The sequence below is a fragment of the Mesoplodon densirostris genome, chromosome 10 (genome assembly GCF_025265405.1).
Source record: "Mesoplodon densirostris isolate mMesDen1 chromosome 10, mMesDen1 primary haplotype, whole genome shotgun sequence".
Taxonomy (NCBI): Eukaryota; Metazoa; Chordata; class Mammalia; order Artiodactyla; family Ziphiidae; genus Mesoplodon; species Mesoplodon densirostris.
The window spans coordinates 21,793,577-21,811,432 of NC_082670.1; the positions used below are offsets into that span (position 1 = coordinate 21,793,577).

A 17,856-nucleotide genomic window follows, 5' to 3' on the forward strand; every position below is an offset into this window, starting at 1 on the left:
GGAGTCCAGGTTCCCTTGACAGAGTGGCCAGAAAGAGAGCTGAGAAGGTTAGATAGATGCCCCTGATGAGGGCCTCCTATGCCATCTGTGATCTTCCCCGCCGGCTACAGAGTAATTTTAAAGACTTTAAAGAAGGGAAGGGACCCAATCTGATTTGCGTTCTCAGATGAACACAGCAGTTAGTGTTGACATAGCCCTACCTACGTAATCTGCCCTAAACTACGTCTCTGGTGTTATCTCTCCTTGCTGCCCCTCTCTGTACGCCTCCAAAAAGCAACGTTCCAGCCAGAGAGCACTTTCTTCCATTTCTCCCCTATTCTATGAGGTTTAAGTCTAGACCTCCACTCCCCTCTCCAGTTTGGCTCACTCCCACACATCCTTCAGATCTGAGTTTAAATATGATTCATTCCACATATATTTACTGAGTGTCCATTTGCCCATTCAGAAGTAATAAAGGTATAACTGGAATATTTCTTCGTGAAACTTGGAGTCTAATGAGTGACTCTCTCCAGGCAGCCACCTAAGATATTCATGACTGGGACCTACACTCTCCCAGTGGGCTACTACGGCACAGTGGACCTCTCACTTGTCATACTCAATGGTAAATGTTTACTTCTGTAATTGTTTATTCTAGAAATCCCTCAGAAGAGTGGCCACACTTTTCTTGCTCTCCACTGAATGAGCAGCACCTAGCCAAGTGTCTGGCATGCAATTTTGTCCAGAATAAAAATTTTGAAACAATGAAGAAATGAATGAATCTGTTCAGGGACAAGGGACCAGAGGCCAAAAGGCTTCCAAGAAGTCGTTGCAGTAACTCCTATGAGAAACTGTTAGAACCTGATCTAAGAAAATGGGTCTGACGGTTGGGAGGAAGAACCAGATCTGAGAAAAAATGAGGAGGTTGAACCAAAGACCTGGTAACCTGTAGGCTGTGGAGAGAAAATCAGAGAGAGGACAGATAAAGGGACTTCTGAGTCTTTGGATTTGGTACCTGGGTGCTCCTGTCAAAAATTTGGGTTGTTGGAGGAGTTTCAAGTTTTGGGGGAAAGGATAGAGCATTCGTTTGGGGATGTATTGCTTTTGAGATGCCCATGGACATGCAAAAAGAAATAACTAGGACAATTGTATATGCTGGAGCCCAGAAGAGAGGTCTGGGCTGGAGATAATTTTCAACCCATCAGCACATAAGCTGTGGTTTATCAATCATGCCCTGTCCTTCTTCTGTTCATGGAATGAAGCTGTTGATGAAAAACAGAATCATCTACTTGCACATTAATACACCCACATGCATACACACACAGATAAGATTGTGATAATGATTGTGCAGTTTCAGAAAAGTGGAGATCCTGGGGTTCTGTTCTTGCTTTGTAGGTGGTCTTTGCAAATATTTTTAAACATTATCCATAGAGTATCAGATAAAGTTGTTTTTCCTCTTGTGAGAAAAGGCCCCACGCAATGAAGTGGATCTGATTCTCAGAAATATTTTCTACTTTCCTATTTTATTCAAAAATATTCTATCTACTGCTTTAAATATTTTTAGCTTTACAGAGAGACAGAAGATAGGGTTCCCTGTGGAACATTTTGATAGATCCTCATTCTTGAATTTTAAAATGAGGGTTCCAATAGCTGCTGACATTTGTTGAGCCCTTACTATATTCCAGGCACTAGACTAAATGTCTGAAGACATAGGATACCTGTAAGGAACAGCTTTGTCAGATTATTTATTGAGGATAAATCTCCTACTCCAGAAAAAATAGGGATTTTTTTTAATGTATTGCAATATATGGTGATTTGCTTTCTAGAAAAGACCAAAGAGCATTCTCAGTTTACCACATGCTGCAAGTGAAGTTGGTTGAATCCTCTTCGGTTTCATCAACTATTAATGGAACTTAGCCTCCTTTGCTTTGCCCTTTTTAATTACTAAATACTGAAGTACCTTAGAATAAATGATATATAGTAACATGAAGAAGATTAAAGTCATTCGTGTGAGTAGTCGTGGCCGAGTGGTTAAGGCGATGGACTAGAAATCCATTGGGGTCTCCCCGCGCAGGTTCGAATCCTGCCGACTACGCTTTGCCTTTACAACGTACAAAATTTGTGTATCTTTTTGCCTCGTAGGATTGACCCTCAATTTCAAGTTACTTTTTAAAATATTAAACATGCTCTCAGAACTTTTACAAGCTACATCAAAACAGAGTTCTCATAGACCACGAAGGAATCCTACTGCATGAGTGAGAAAGAAGAACCAGTAAGACTTTCTTTTAGTTCATTTCTGAGGTTTTGAGGCTCGCAAGCTGAAAGGAAAGATTTCACACATTCATATTTAGAGCAACAGTAATGCCGTTACTTCCTTTTTCTAAAGGTGTAAGTTACTAGTAGCTGTGGGCGGGCCAGTGGCGCAATGGATAACGCGTCTGACTACGGATCAGAAGATTCCAGGTTCGACTCCTGGCTGGCTCGTTACTTTCGTAACTCTGAAGTTCCACAAATTCCCATCTTTCCCAGGCCTCTGCGTTAATTTTTTTTAATTTAAAAATGTATTTATTTTATAATATCACTTTATACAAAATGACAAAAATGTTAGTAAACAGACTTCAGCTATAGTTCGCTACTCTTCTTTTACATACACGCATTTTCTTTAAATCACATCCCTAAACTGATTGTTTTTGAAACTGATGAATCCTTACATTAGATGTGTGAGGGAAATTAAAAGAGGGGACCTTTCAAATGCATCATTCTTCTGAGAGTTAAGATTGGAAGTCTCACAAGGAGAAGACTTCTAGATAGCAATTTTTTCTTTTCTCTTTTTTTAAGATTTAGTTTTTTAGAGCAGTTACTGGTTCACAGCAAAACTGAGAGGAAAGCACACACACCTTCACACATGCATAGCCTCCCCCATTATCAACAGAGCAGGTACATTTGCTACAATCGATGAATCTACTATGGACCAAAGACCACAGTTTTCATTATAGTTCGCCATCGATGTTGTACATTCTATGGGTCTGAACAAACGTAGAATGACATGTACCCAGCGCTACACTATCACGCAGAGGATTTTCACTGCCTGAAAGATCCTCTGTGCTTTGCCTGTTCATCCTTCTTCCCCTCACCAACCCCTAGCAACCAATGATCATTTTACTGTTTCTGTAGTTTTGCCTTTTCCAGAATGTCATGTATTGGAATGATACAGTATGTAGCCTTTCAGATAGGCTTATTTCACTTAGTAATATGCATTTAAGTCTCCTCCATGTTTCTCATGGCTTGATAGCTCATTTCTTTTTAATGCTGAATAATATTCCATTGTCTGTACGTACCAGTTTATCTATCCATTCACCTACTGAAAGGCATCTTGGTTGCTTCCAAGTTTTCACAATTATGAATAAAGCTGTTACAAACATCTGTGTGCAGGTTTTTGTGTGGACGTAAGTTTCAACTCCTTTGGTCAATTTAACAAGGAGGGCAATTGCTGGATGGCATGAAATGCCAAACTGTCTTCCACAGTGGCTCTAACATTTTGCATTCCCACCAGCAATGAATGAGAGTTCCTGTTGTTCCTCCTCCTCACTAGCATTTGATGTTCAGTGTCCTGGATTTTGGCTATTCTAATAGATGTGTAGTGGTATCTCATTGTTGTTTTAATTTGCATTCTTCTCAAGATATATGCTTTTCATATGCTTAAAAAATGGGCCAAAGATCTCAACAGACACCTCACCAAAGAGGATGTACAGAAGGCAAATTTTCTTTATAAACTCTCTTCTCCCAAAGGTCTCTTCAGGAGGAAAAGTAACCGCCATTAGCAGAGGGTGGTGTCGATCCATCGATCTCTGGGTTATGGGCCCACCACACTCCCGCTGTGCCATTCTGCGGTAAACACACACAGCCTCACAGACACACAGCCACCCACCCACCCTCACATAGTTAGTATTCAGCTTTTTTCAGACTTGTTTTTTTTTCCCAACCTGCAGAATTAAATGTGTTCTCACTCTGTCTCTCTCTCTGTTTCTGTCTCTCTTTCTCTTCCCCCATACCAGGAATCTGACTTTTGTAATGCGATGGCCAAGGGCCTGAACTAACTACTAAGAATAGGGTTAATAAGAAATGGATAAAGATTACTTTGGATACTCTTCCCCATGCACAAAGGCATGCTTAGATGTAATGTCTGTTACTAGGTACTATGTGAATGTGTACATTACATCTATAACAAAATATCTGCTGATATTCCATATGTCATGTTTTAAAGTCATTCTAAGTTATACAAAATAATAGGCTCTGATGAAATAATTGTGCTTTCCCTTTCTTCCATGCTGTCATGTGATGGTTCATAATCTGTTGGAGGGTTCTCGAGTCCCAGGTTAGAAAAATGCACATTCCTGTACATTTTTTTTAACAGAGTTTTAGGGGGTTCAAGGAACTTCTAGCCCAGAGGATTAACTTTCTCTGATGTAATGGTTCATTTCCTCTAGTCTCAATTTGGCAAAACAAAAAAAAACAAACAAAAAACTACGTTCAGGTTTTCTGCATCTGGAAATGAACTGACTCTTTCCATGGTTTGCAGGAGTAGGGGAATCGCAGAGACCAGGAATCTGCTTGCTATGTAAGCTCTCTAGCAAGGAAAAGCTGACCCAGGTGTGAAGCAGGTGAGCTGAGGTCACCCCCTCGAACCTGACCAGTTGTCTGAGAAGATCTGCTAAGCTTCTGACGGTTGGAGAGAGATGAGGACCAGGGTCAGGGAGCACAGAAGTGAGCATGGAGAGAAGGCTGGGAGTTAGCAAAGAGTGAAATTCAGAACGTTTGCAATGAAAGAAAAATGTCTTTTGCAATAAAAGAATAAAAATGTCTTTATGGGCCCAGAGATAAACCCCCAAAGCACGTAACAGTAGTGTACACCTACCTATTTATTTACTTTCTAAAGGTGTTTTAAGGGTATCCAACTTTGGAGAAACAGGGAAGGCATTTTTGTCGTTCTCTACGTTTCACTTCATAGACCAGTACACCCCACAGACACTAAAACAGTTGACCCCGACGTGATTTGAACACGCAACCTTCTGATCTGGAGTCAGACGCGCTACCGTTGCGCCACGAGGTCCTGCAGGAGCCCCTTTCCTCCTTTACCTGTCAACCTGATCTATGAAATTAATTATCTGTACTAAGTAAGTGAAGTTTAATTGTGCCGCATCCCATCTGCGCGACAACGGCGTCTCCTTACACCCGCTCATGTTCTTAGTTTAAATGATCGATTTCATACTGCGAGAGTTCTTTCTAATCTGATCACTGGATCTGAAACTGCCCCTAAGAAGAGCAGGAAATCTTTTTTGCCGGAGGAAGCAAGTGACCCGTCACCATGGTTTGACTGGTTAAAGCGCCTGTCTGGAAAACTGCAGGCGGGTTTCGAATCTCAATGAGAGTTTTTTCCCGAGATGTAAATAAGGGAGAGGTCGCTTTGAACTCCTAGAAAAAGATATTCTGAAAAATGATCCACTACTGTAAAACAGACGCACCTGTCTCTGAAAATTAAAATTTCCAGTTCTGAATATTGAAAAATGGGTCCAGAGCTCAGGATTCATTTTTCAGTAGTAGTAGTCTGTCCAGTAGTCTCAAAATTGTGTACCTCTGATTCTCCTTATCTCTTTTCCTTGCTTTTCCTAGGCTATATGCTGCATACTATATATCAGCATCTAGTATACCATATATTTTACTTATATATTTACTGATTACCTGTTGAAAATAATTAAACTAAAAGCTAAGGCACAGCCTCTTTAGGGGCCCGTCTGAGAGGTCGGCTTGCCCTCCACATAACATATCCTCTTTGGCTACCACACCCACCTCACCATAGCATGGCTACCACTCCCTGCTAAGAACAAACACCAGGAAGTTGACCCAGAGGGATGGTGGCCTCTCTAAGAAATCAGACTCTCAGACTTGATATATGTCCCTCATTTTGGTTGTGGATCCCCTGTGGCACAAAACACGTGGTAAATTATTGCAGCAGAGGCTGCTAGAGTAGTTATCAAAGTCTGTTTCCTTTTCTTCTTGGAAATACAATTGTCTTGGTCTGTTTGGGGTGCTATCACAAAATATCATAGACTAGGTGGCTTAAACAAACAAACAAAAAAAAATTTATTTCTCACAGTTCTGGAGGCTGGGAAGTCCAAGAACTATACTGAACTGCATCAGCAGTTCAGTATAGCTGTGTCCTCACATGGTGGAAGGGGCCAGGGAGTCCTCTGGGGTCTCTTTTATAAGGACACTAATCCCGTTCATGAGGGCTCCACTGAACCACCTCCTGAAGGCCCCACCTCCAAATACCATCACACTGGGGATTAGGTTTCAACATATGAATTTTGGGGGGGACACAAACATTCAGTTTAAACTACATTTCCTAGCCTTCCTTGCAATTAGTTTCGGCCATGTGGCTGAGATCTGGACAATGGAATGTGGAAAGAATTGTAACCAGCCAGTTCGAAACTTTGAAGCTTGACCCAGGAAAACCTCTCCTGGTTTCGGGGGTTCCTCTCTATGTCCCTTTGCCTTTCTATCTGTCAAACGCAGAGGACTCTATGGTCCTAGACTCCAAAGTCACACGATAATCTCTCAGTGACCATGTGAAGACCAACCAGAAAATCTGCACTAGATGTTGCCTGAGAGAAAAACATTTATTGAGGTGAAAAACTGAGATTTATGGGGGTTTTTTTAAATGGGTTTTTTACGGGTGCTATAAAGCAACTGGTATCACTAATACAATACTGTTTTACTATTGCTTGCTTATTAATGTCCCACATTTTAGTGCTTAACTCTAAAGATCATAATTACATCTTTCTCATAATACACCAAGTGATAAAGTAATGGGAGTCATTAACACACACATGCTACACATATGGCAGACAATACACAAATTTCTCCAAAATTCTAAAAATTATTACCTCGTTAATAATGTATAATTATTTTGTGAACTAATTTAGGATTCTTCCTGCACTTCCCTTCTTCACCTTATAAATCCAAGCTGGGCAGAAATATAGAAATGTGCCACTAGAGATTATCATACTAAGTGAAGTAAGTCAGAAAGAGAAAGAAAAATACCGTATGGTATCACTTATATGTGGAATCTAAAATATGACACAAATGAACCTAACTATGAAACAAAAACAGAATCACAGACTGGTGGTTGCCAAGGGAGAGGGAACAGACTGGTGGTTGCCAAGGGAGAGGGGGTTGGGAGAAGGATGGAGTGGGAGATGTAAGCTTTTATATATAGAATGGATAAACAACAAGGTCCTACTGTATAGCATAGAGAACTATATTCCATAGCCTATGGTAAACCATAATAGGAAAGAATATTTTTAAAAAAGAATGTATATATGTGTGTGTGTGTGTGTGTATAACTGAATCACTTTGTTATACAGCAGAAACTAACACATTGTAAATCAACTATACTTCAATAAAAATATATTGATCAAGAAAAAATAAAGCTTTGTAGACATTTTAAGAAAAGAAATGTAGAAATGGATAGTGCTGCTCTGCAAATGTTATACTACCCTAAAATTCTCATAATAATGTGGACTTCATATTAGGTATGACTTTACTTTAGACTGACTTTCCAATTTCTTCTGACTCCAATCAAAACAAATACTTTTCTTAAGTGCCCTTCCATTTCCACATTCATTTCTCACTGGGCTATTGAGGCTCCTGGTCATCCCAGGAAGTGGTATGTTGATATGTTTAATAACCAGCTCTCCAGGAAAAAACACTATCCTGGCATAGATTCTCCTACCATAGCTGATTCAAGCTACAGCTTTGAAGTCACTGAAACCATTGAATGTTGAGCTAGGTAGAGATGTGTACAGTTGGCTCCTGCAAACCAGTACAAGCTGGCTCCAGGGTCTAGTCTATCATTGCTTAGCAATAACGACAATAAGAAGAAGCTAATATTTATTTTAAGCACTTACTATGTGCCCGAAAACATTTCTCTGAATTTTCATATGGTGTTATATAATTATATTCAATCTTCTCAATATGTCTGTGAGGTTGGTGTTACAACTATTAAAAAAAAAAAAAAAAATTTCCAGGAGCTGGAAGCTAAATGCCAGGACACTTGAACACAATGTTTTACAGTATCAACAATAATCAGACAAGGCCACTGTTACCTGTGATAGAACAAGGTGGAGACAAGGTCCCTCCATAACTATGTCTGAAACAGGAAAGAGATAAGGATACTCTGCAATCACAGACATAAGTAAACCCCTTTCCAGCTTAAGTGACTGTGCTTTCTGACCAGTAACAGCTCCAGCCTCCTTCTTCCTACATAAAGATTACTGAAATACCTACTCACTGAATTGCGCTGCTCCCTGACAACACCCAATCCATAACTGATGTCTGAGTTCCTCACACACTCCTCAGAATAATAAGCTCCTCCCAACTCCCTCTTAGCTAGATGCCCCAAGATTCCTCCAGCGTGCTCTTTCCCCAAACCTAACTTTGACTACAAGCATATTCCTGGAGGTCTTTGGTCAGCAGACTTTAACAGTGTCAGTAACCTGACTTTTCAGGAGAGAAAATTAAAGTTTACACTTAAGAGTCCTTAGGAGTCTGTCTTTTGAGTTATGATTTCATATCAGAGATTGCCTTCCCAACCTTCAAGGAGCAGATGGTCTGAGCCGTATTTAAAAGACATTGTAAGAGAGAGCAAAATGAACTGGCTGTCAGTATAGGGACTCACAGGAGGGTAATGCAGAGATTATCAACAGCAAGAAGCTGTTATGCTCCTAAAGATGGAGGCACAATGGGAAGAGGTGGCATTAGAGCCCAGAGCGGGGGCTAGAACAGAGGATGACCCAGGGATGAGCAGCAGGAGCTAGGATGCCAGAGGGAGGAGCTCTAGTCTGAGAACAGATGCAGCTGCAGCAGAAAATGCTATAGGAAGCAGAGAGATGGAGAAATGCCCTGGCTTCTGCCTTCCTCCCGCATTCCAATCTTTTGTCAGTCCTCCCATTGGCTACACCTACCCAGAAGCCAGAGGGGAAGGAAGCCTGGTAAATGTAGTTCCTTGTGGTACAGAGCAGAGCAAGAGAAGGGTAGGGGATGAACCTGACAACAGGCAACTTGACTGACACAATATCCACACACCCCGCCCCCGCCTCAGCTCTGATCAAAGTATGAAATCTACAAAAAAAAATTTTTTTAATAAACCTATAAATGAATCTTCTCATTAGAGTTTGCCCTTTGGATCAATTCCTTTTAGTATGCAGTAACACTTATAAGAACTCTAGTATTACACACATTTACATTTTATATGTATTTATAGAAGTGCCTAAGTTTTATAGCATAAACATCATAGAGAACAACAAATTACAAATATTCCACTAAATAGAAAGTTTTCCTTTTTAAGATCTAAGCATCCAGTATATAAAACACACACTAGATCGCAGGTATAGAAATGCTAATAATTCACTTATGCATTTTGATTTGTATTAAATAGAAAGCACTTTAACAAAGAGTCAAGCTATGATTTACAGTCAGTTCCTTCACCAGATTTCCTTCATTTGAGTAAATCACTTCCCAATTTTTTTGTAGAATTTTAAAACCAGGTCTTGGGAAAGTTCTCAACTGTCAATTCGTTAGATTAAAGCAAGAGTCGGCAAGCATAGTCCTTGGGCCAAATCTAGCCCATCACCTGTTTTTGTATCACTCACAGCTGTTTTTACATTTTTAGATGGTTGAATATAAATGGAAAGAAGAATAATATTCTGTGACACATCAAAATTATATAATATTCAAATTTTAGTGCCCATAAATAAATAAGGTTTCATTGGGACACGGCCATGTCCATTCATCTATGGCTGCGACACAAGTGTAGTTATGACAGGGACCACATGGCCTGAAAAGCCAAAAATATATAATATTCAGCCTTTTACAGAAAAAAGGCTGGTCTTTTGGCTGGTCTAACAATCACATTGATATAAAACAGATTAACAAGAGAAAAAGAAATTTAATTTGGTATATATGGAAGCCTCTTAGGCATAGGACCTAAGAAGTGACCAAAGCAGGCTGTTTATGTTCCTTTTTAGACACAGATAATCAATTATTTGTGAAGATTTGACAAAACAAAGGGTTTTTTTTCTTGGGGTAGCAAATTAATGAAGAAGTAACAAAGTTTGTGTATACAGCTTTCTCAGCCTCCAATTCCCTGTCTCCCCAGATAAGGATGCCCTCCATCCTCTGGGCATAGGGAGGATACCTTTCCATGGAAACTTTGTTTCTCAATGAAAAAAAGGAAGGTCTTGTACTGAATGTTTCTCAAGTGACTTTAATGCAAAATGATCAATATGCCACCTTGGCATATTTGGGAGAAGGTGTAGGCAAGAAAATATTAAGAAATGTTAACTCATGTATTTATCCTTTTGCATCAGAAAGCTCTCTGCTCGGCCTCATGCCAGAATAAAAGTTGTTCTTACAGCATTAATATGATGAGATATAAGTGCATTTTTACTTTCAAAATCATTTTAAAATATCCATGTCAAAAACTATAATTTGAGGGCCTCCCTGGTGGCGCAGTGGTTGAGAGTCCGCCTGCCGATGCAAGGGATACGGGTTCGTGCCCCGGTCTGGGAGGGTCCCATATGCCGCGGAGCGGCTGGGCCCGTGAGCCATGGCCGCTGGGCCTGTGCATCCGGAGCCTGTGCTCCGCAACGGGAGAGGCCACAACAGTGAGAGGCCCGCATACCGCAAAAAAAAAAAAAAAACTATAATTTGAAAGTAAACATTCGAGCCTCAAAATCCTGTCTTTTGGGTAACAAAGCAGAGCCCTGCAGGACCTGAGGCATAACGTTTATGCCACAGACAATAATCATAGGACAGTGCTTTTCGACCTCTTTTCAACCTGCAGGTCCTGGTTCATTAATGGATTGTAAAATCAATACATTGAGTAGCGACCAACATTTTAAAAATATCAAATAGAACAAAAAGTTATAAGAGCAAATGGTATCTATATAATATGGATGCTGCCTTGAGTTACAATATAAAATGTATTTCTTACTGTGGATCACAATTAAAAAAAAAAAAAAAGTCAAGATTACTTTAGAAAAAAAGATGTAGGAACCCAGCGGACCCGGCTTCCGGAGGAGCTGAGGAAGAACCACAGCGTGGAACGGAAGCAGGTTTCCGGGTCCCGCTCGGTGTGCACGTGGCTGAGAGGCGCACAGTCCCCCGGACACCTCGCCAGGATGTAGAGGAAGGACGCGGGGATGTGCGGGGTTCCACGCTGAGAAACCAGCGCACAAGGATGTAGAGGCAGATCTCCTAGTGGGCAGATATCAGTTGAGAGCCGGCAGCTCTTCCGGGTACCTGGACAAAGGGCTCTTCTCTTCATGCGCAAACTGACATAAAATTCCGAAAAAACGTGGAGTCCCCAAATTAATTGATAAAGTCCTGAACTAAGACAAAGCCCACTGACTTAGATGTAGCCCGATTTGGCTAAGGTCCTGCCACTAAGCAGAAAAGGGCTGGGGACTGAGATATACCTCAGTTTATATTGTATATTAAATAAACATACAGAATTAACTGCTGAATTTGTGGCCTACAGAATCCTAATCTATTCATGGGACCTTCTAAATCTTTTATAATGTTCTTGCGGGAAAACACCACGTCTTTCGGCTTTTGGGATTCTGCACAGCACAGCCCTTGGCTTGCCTGTTTATTACCTTTCATACTGGTAGAGAGACGGAGACTGTTTCCCAGGCACGTAGTACATGCACTGATGCATATTGGCCACCAGGAGGCGGAAAAGCCTAAAGATTATTATCCCAAGGCAGAGGTGGCGGAGGGGGCAGAAGGAGACGTGGGGGAAGGGACTAGAGCCCAGGAGAAGAAGAGGGAGGAGGAGAGAGGAAAGAGAGGGAGGAGGAAAGCGCGGGCGCCCTCTCTCTGACTGCTCCCTGACCATTTACCCGAGGCCCGCCTCTCATGAATAATCCATCTCTCTCTTAGTCACCAGGCCTGCCTCTCCAGCTGAGGATTGTTTGGTCTAAACGTCCCCCAGGCACCTCCAACTCAAGAGATACTGGGCTGCCATCACCACCTGCCCTGCTCTTCCTCCTGGCTGCCCTGTCCCTAGTAGTAGTAGAAGTACTACTGCCTTCCTCAGTCACCAAACCATGACCTTGGAATAAGCCAGCAAAGTCATTCTCTCTACCCCCTCCTCCAGCAGGTGCCATTTCTACCCAGAGCTGAGGCAATGGACTTTGCAGGACACAATGAAAATGTGGAGCCCCTTGTTCAAAACGCAGGGAAAGAGCCTTTAAAAATACTAAACTAGAAAGCTTTTCTCTTCCCTCTACAGTCTGTCTTTCCCTCAACTCATCATAGTGGCTTTTATTTGTTAGTTAACACTGTTCTGAGTAAAGAAATGTTAGATTTTTAATTCTTAACATGAATTTCACTGTCCATCTTTATAATGTGCAATGTCAGTTGTAAAGGCAAATATCAGAGCATTTAACTCCGGAGTAGAATCACTAAAATTACACCATTTGTATCTCATAGAGTGTACATGTATTTCACTCTTACCAGAACAATGGAAAACATGCACAAAACTAACTCCACTGTTTTTATTTCTCTTCTTCATATATGTACATCCTACCAACGCACTCTGTGACTTATTGATAAATGAGGAAGGACTGAGAGAAAAGGAACGACGTGTTGCCCTATCTTTTCCTGACCTTCTCTGTCATCATTTTAAGCATAAGTGGTTGACAAATACAAGGAAGTAACACACGAAAGGGTATGATAGGATTGTGTTTCTTAGGACTTCACTGGCTTTTTTTGCATCTGAAGCAAAGTTTGGTTCAAAAGGGAAGCATGGCCCCTAGGCGCTGTCAGCACCGCATTTACTCAGTTGTATGTGTAACTTGCTTACCTTGTACTCACTCTGAGTCTCACTGAATTCACACGCTTCGTGGGCCCCCTGGAATTCTGTGCTCATGGGGCATCACAAAGACTGTAACTGGAATGGAGCTGCCGAAATGGTGGACACACATACTCTGATTATATCCTTTCCTCATGAGCATGCTCTGGTGGCCCATTGGACTTCACTTAAAATACACAAGTTCAAAGATAAAATTATTAAGAATTTCAAGATGGCAACAGCAGAGCATTAACCCAAGAGTGGCGTCCTACTGAGTCTGGATCCCGTGCCCCTGCATAGGTGACACGCCTCTGAAGTCAGCCTAGTCACCTTACACTCTCCTGGACCTGCCCTCTCCTTTTCAGCCCCTTGGTCTCCATCCAAGTCACTGGAACCTCTGTCGCAGCTGTTACAATAGTTTACCTACTTCCTGTTGCCTTCCCTGTCCTTCCTCCATGTTGTCCTGAGAGAGACCTGCATAAAGCACACATTTAATCTGGTCCTTCTAACCCCTCTCCTTTTACATCCTTTTATGACAATAAAGTATAAAATGCTAAGCATGGCATCCAAGGCCCTTGGTGACCGTCCCCATCAGCCCTGCAGTTTCACCTCCTTCAACACTCAACCCCTGACAGACTAGCCTTTATCCAAGCAAACATTTGACTGATGAGTACTGTTGCCAGATTTCGCAAATAGAAATCCAGGATGCCCATTTAAATTTGTCTCATGCATATTTGGGACATATTAACCAAAAAGATTATTTGTTATTTATCTGACATTCAAATTTGAACTGGATGTTAACTGTATTAGCCACTGGATCTCTCTCTTTCTCCAAGTTACACCTCAGAGGCTGCCCCCTCCTGGAAGTCTCCCTGGGTTTCCTGTCACTTCCCTCATCACAACACCAACACATTGCTCTCTTTGGTCCGTGATGTTTGGCTCCCAGCAGACCTGGGGCCAAGCAGCCTGATTTCAAAGTCTAGAGTCACTCTCCTCTAATTGTGACAAGTCACTGAATCTCTTTCTGCCTCACTTCCTGCATCTATAAAGTGAGCATGATGAGGATGGTGGTGATGAGGGTAACAGTGCCTGCTTCCCAGGGTTCCTGTAAGGACTCAGAAGTTCGTACATGTGTAAACCACTTAGAATGATGGCTGGCACATAATAAATGGTAATTCTTTGCTGTGGATTCCTGGCCAGCAGAACCTGTGTTCTATTTATTGCACCCTTGGCTCCTAATACAATACCTGGCACACAAATAAGGAGTGCTTGTTGAATGAACATACCTGCTTTAAATGCCAACCTGAACTTTGAGAAGGAAGATTTAAAAAAACCTTTCCTGGCCTAAGGCTTTATCCAGGGACCAGGAAGGCTCCTGTTGACAGGGCTGTTTCCTCCCCAGGCCACTGGGGGTCCTCCTGGGGCAGCTCTCCACCCTGGCTTCTGTTACTTCCACACACTCCCTGTTTCTAGGCCTCATCACCTCCCTGGCTCTTCCCTTCTCCTGTCTCAGCAGCCGTGTTGCTGGATGTGCAGCTGAGCCCCGCTCTGCAGGCGGGGGCGGGGCGGGGGGCCATATTGTGCACCCCCTTGCCTGGCCTCTCCTGGTCCAGCATCTGGGCCAGACTCTTCTGCTCCTGTGACCCAATTCTGACAAACTCCGGAGAAGAAACTTTTCCTGTCACTGAAGCCAAGGTGCTAGAGACGGGAAGCAGAGGAGAAAGGGGAGATGGGCAGGAACATGTGTGGGAGGTAAGTGTAGAGAAAAGCCTGAGAGAAGGAACAAGAAAACCACAGTATCCCTTTCATGCTATTCTCTGGCCAAATAAACTCTGTTCGGGCAGGAAAAAGAGCCGCTGGGCTTGAGCCAAGGAACTTTGCACTGTTGTGTGACACTTCTCAGCTGGCCAGAGCTTCCTCTCCTGCCCTCACTGGCTGGCTCATGGGCCTGCACAGAAGCAGATTTGCCCCCTAACTGGCTGGTCTGAGCTGAGGTCCTCTTCCTCGGGGTCAGCGGGGGCAGCCACAGCAACAGGGCAGGCCTGCTGCACAGCTGAATCGGTTTAGAGGTCAGACTTTGTGCCAGACTGAGCCAGGTTCACTCTGGCATTGCTACTCGCTGGCTGAGTGACTTTGCTCCATTATTCAACTTCTCTCAGCCTCAGTGTTATGCAAAAAATGGGAACATAATACCTCCCTGGCAGGTTTGGTGCAAAGAGGAGAATAAACAAAAACTCGCACCCCTGGGGCTTACTTGAGTCCTGGGGATGCTCACAGCTCCTAGAGCAGGGAGAGCATTGGATAACTATTGGCCTTTATGATTGGTATCTTAGGAAGAGGGTACAGTAGGATTCTGAAATGTGACCTGCTCCTAAAAAGGAGCAAAGTTGGAATGAATGAGACTCTTCCCTCCTTTTCTGTGATCTGATTCACTTCAGAGAACTCTGTAGTTTTCTTGTGAGAAAGCGAGGGGAAGCTTCCGAATTCTATATAGAGGGCAGATGTGTGTATATGTCCTGGGGAGCCTGAAGCTGCATCTGCACAGACCTTCTCATACTATTGAAAAAAAAAAATGTCAAGAGTGTAAAAGATGTTGAAGGTTTGGGAGGCACAGTCCCAAATATGTTAGTCCCCAGTAGTCCCCAAATTTGTTAAATATGTTTTCACATTAAAAATGATTCGGAAGGCCAGGCTGAGTATAAAGAACACTGGCAGTGAATTGCGATAACACAGTCTAGGGTTAAATTTTATAGAGGGAAGAACAAAAATACAGAAATGGGGAAGTCCTCTGTAGGTTGCTGTGGGAAATAGTGACTAGTCAAACAAAAAAACATGGTGCTTTAGTTTCAGGAAAAGTTGCCAGAACCTACTCTGTCAATAAAAATTCTACTGTATTAGGAAGGTAACAGCAACTGATTTTTCACTGTTCCTTTAATCCTCACGACAATGACATTTGTCAGATATTGGGAGGAAATTTGCTTATGCTCCATGCATTGACCTTAGGCTGTTACATTTATGTCCAGTTATGACTCTGCTCTGGCTGTACAGGTAGTTTTTATTTTGTTAATTTAACTTTTTCTACACATATAATGTGTCACTGAATTTGTAAAACCTCTTTGGAAAGGCTCTCTGTTCACATGGAATCCTTTTTCTGATAGAGAAATAAAGGGTTTACACTCTCACTTTTTTTTTTCAACTCAGTGGTGTTTATTGGATGCTAACTAAATGAATTGCATGGGCTGGGTGCTAAGGGAGATTGAAAAGAAATACATGCATAAAAGTTCATATAGATAGCCAAGTTCTCTTCTCACAATTTTCTTATTGAGCTGGTGGTGTTGATAGCACAGGTAATATTATTGAACTCTCCACTTTATAGGAAATCAAGACAGAGGGACACTGGATGGCTTGACTGAAACCACAGGTGGAATAAGCAGTGGGGGTGGGACAAGTACCCAGGGCTTCTGATTCCCAGCAGCATCCATTTCACTACCAAAAATATACTTCTCTCAACGATTGCAAGTAACTTGAGGGGCTCCCACACACGGGGTGATTCTCAGTGGAAGACTCCTCTTCTCATGATCTGAGGAAAAGGGAACAATTTCCATCCCTTCCTCCGGATCCCAGTTTCAGTTCCATATTTCAGGAGTGATTTGAGCCTCTTTGATTTAACACTGGGTCCCAGAGCCTTTATGTTTATTTGTTGTTGTTGTTTACCATGATGACTCTCAAGGTATCTTGGTTTCCCAACCATCCTGTGGGAGAGAATGGGGCAAAGCTGGAGTCACTCTCCCAGCCAGGCCCCTCTGCCACTGGGCTGGCCCAGGAATCTCGGAGAGTCCGGAGACATCCTCTGTGCGCTCCAGCACCCACAGTCCTTGGCCGTTTCCTGCTTTTCTCTGCAGGAATGACGCCCAGCACTTCCGGCTCAGGCACCCTCTTGCTGAAGGACTTTCCTTGGGCAGCAGCTCAGACTTCACTCTTGCTTCTTCTAGGACTTCTCCTGCTGGCTGCTCTTGGTTTCATCTGGAAGCTTCACCAGGAGAAAGAGCAAGAATGCTGGACCAAAGGTAAAGCAATCAGAAGACCGAGGCAGTGAGGTCCAAAGAAGACTGTGGAAAAGGGATTGGACAGAGGGGAAGGGAGAGGACAAGGATGAAGAGGATTAAGGGGATTTGAAGGTGAGGTTTTTAATTCAGTCCTTCCTCCCTCAAAACCAGCAACCCTACCTCGTTATTTCCCTCACCCTGTGACACGGACCGTGCCCTAGCTTTCCTAGTTCTAGTACAGCTCACAGGACTCACTGCACACATGATGCAGGAAGGGGTCTCCCTGAGGCCCTTTCCACATAAACCCGGCTCATCTCTTGTGGACGGTACTGATTCATTTCTTGTCCGTTCGCAGAGAAACTCCAAAGAGAGCTCCGTAAGTTCTGTGCTTCCCTCTCCTGTGTATACGATTTGAGACCCTCTCGTGTGCCATTTATCTCATGAGGTTTCTTTGTCCTACTTAAGGCTGGAGAAAAGCCCAGAAAGTGGATGGTGAGTAAATTGGAATTTTTCTTTTTCCTCTAAGACTTTATGTGCATCATTTAATAGGTGCCTTTCTCCTGATTTTTTCCCCTGAGACCTTGCTTACTCTTACACTATCTGGACTTACCCCATAGAATCCCAATAGTTCTGTTCATACCTCATGGATGCCCCAAAGGTTTTTCTTCTCTTTTTTTTCTTTTTGGCTGCATTGGGTCTTCGTTGAGGATCGTGGGGTTCTTATTGCACCAGCCTCTTTTGTTACAGCGCTCGGGCTTCTGAGGTTGCTGCACGCGGGCTTAGTTGCTCGTTAGTTGCTCCACGGCAAGTAGAGATCTTCCTGGACCAGAGCTCGAACCCGTGTTCCCTGCATTGGCAGGCAGATTCTTAACCACTGCACCACCAGGGAAGTCCCCCAAAGGTGTTCAAACCTGTGCC

The 17,856-nt window shown here is 42.7% G+C and overlaps 1 protein-coding gene and 3 non-coding genes across 4 annotated transcripts in view; 3 read left to right on the forward strand and 1 right to left on the reverse strand.

Moving 5' to 3' along the window:
• The window catches only part of LOC132497348 (histone H4), a 313,717-nt gene that overhangs the window by 59,168 nt on the left and 236,693 nt on the right, over positions 1-17,856 (forward strand). The gene's annotated exons all lie outside the window — the stretch shown is intronic.
• TRNAS-AGA (transfer RNA serine (anticodon AGA)) lies at positions 1,990-2,071 on the forward strand. Its single transcript has one exon. It is a non-coding gene; the product is annotated as a tRNA-Ser (tRNA).
• Positions 2,388-2,460, forward strand: TRNAR-ACG (transfer RNA arginine (anticodon ACG)). Its single transcript has one exon. It is a non-coding gene; the product is annotated as a tRNA-Arg (tRNA).
• On the reverse strand, positions 5,015-5,086 carry TRNAW-CCA (transfer RNA tryptophan (anticodon CCA)). Its single transcript has one exon. It is a non-coding gene; the product is annotated as a tRNA-Trp (tRNA).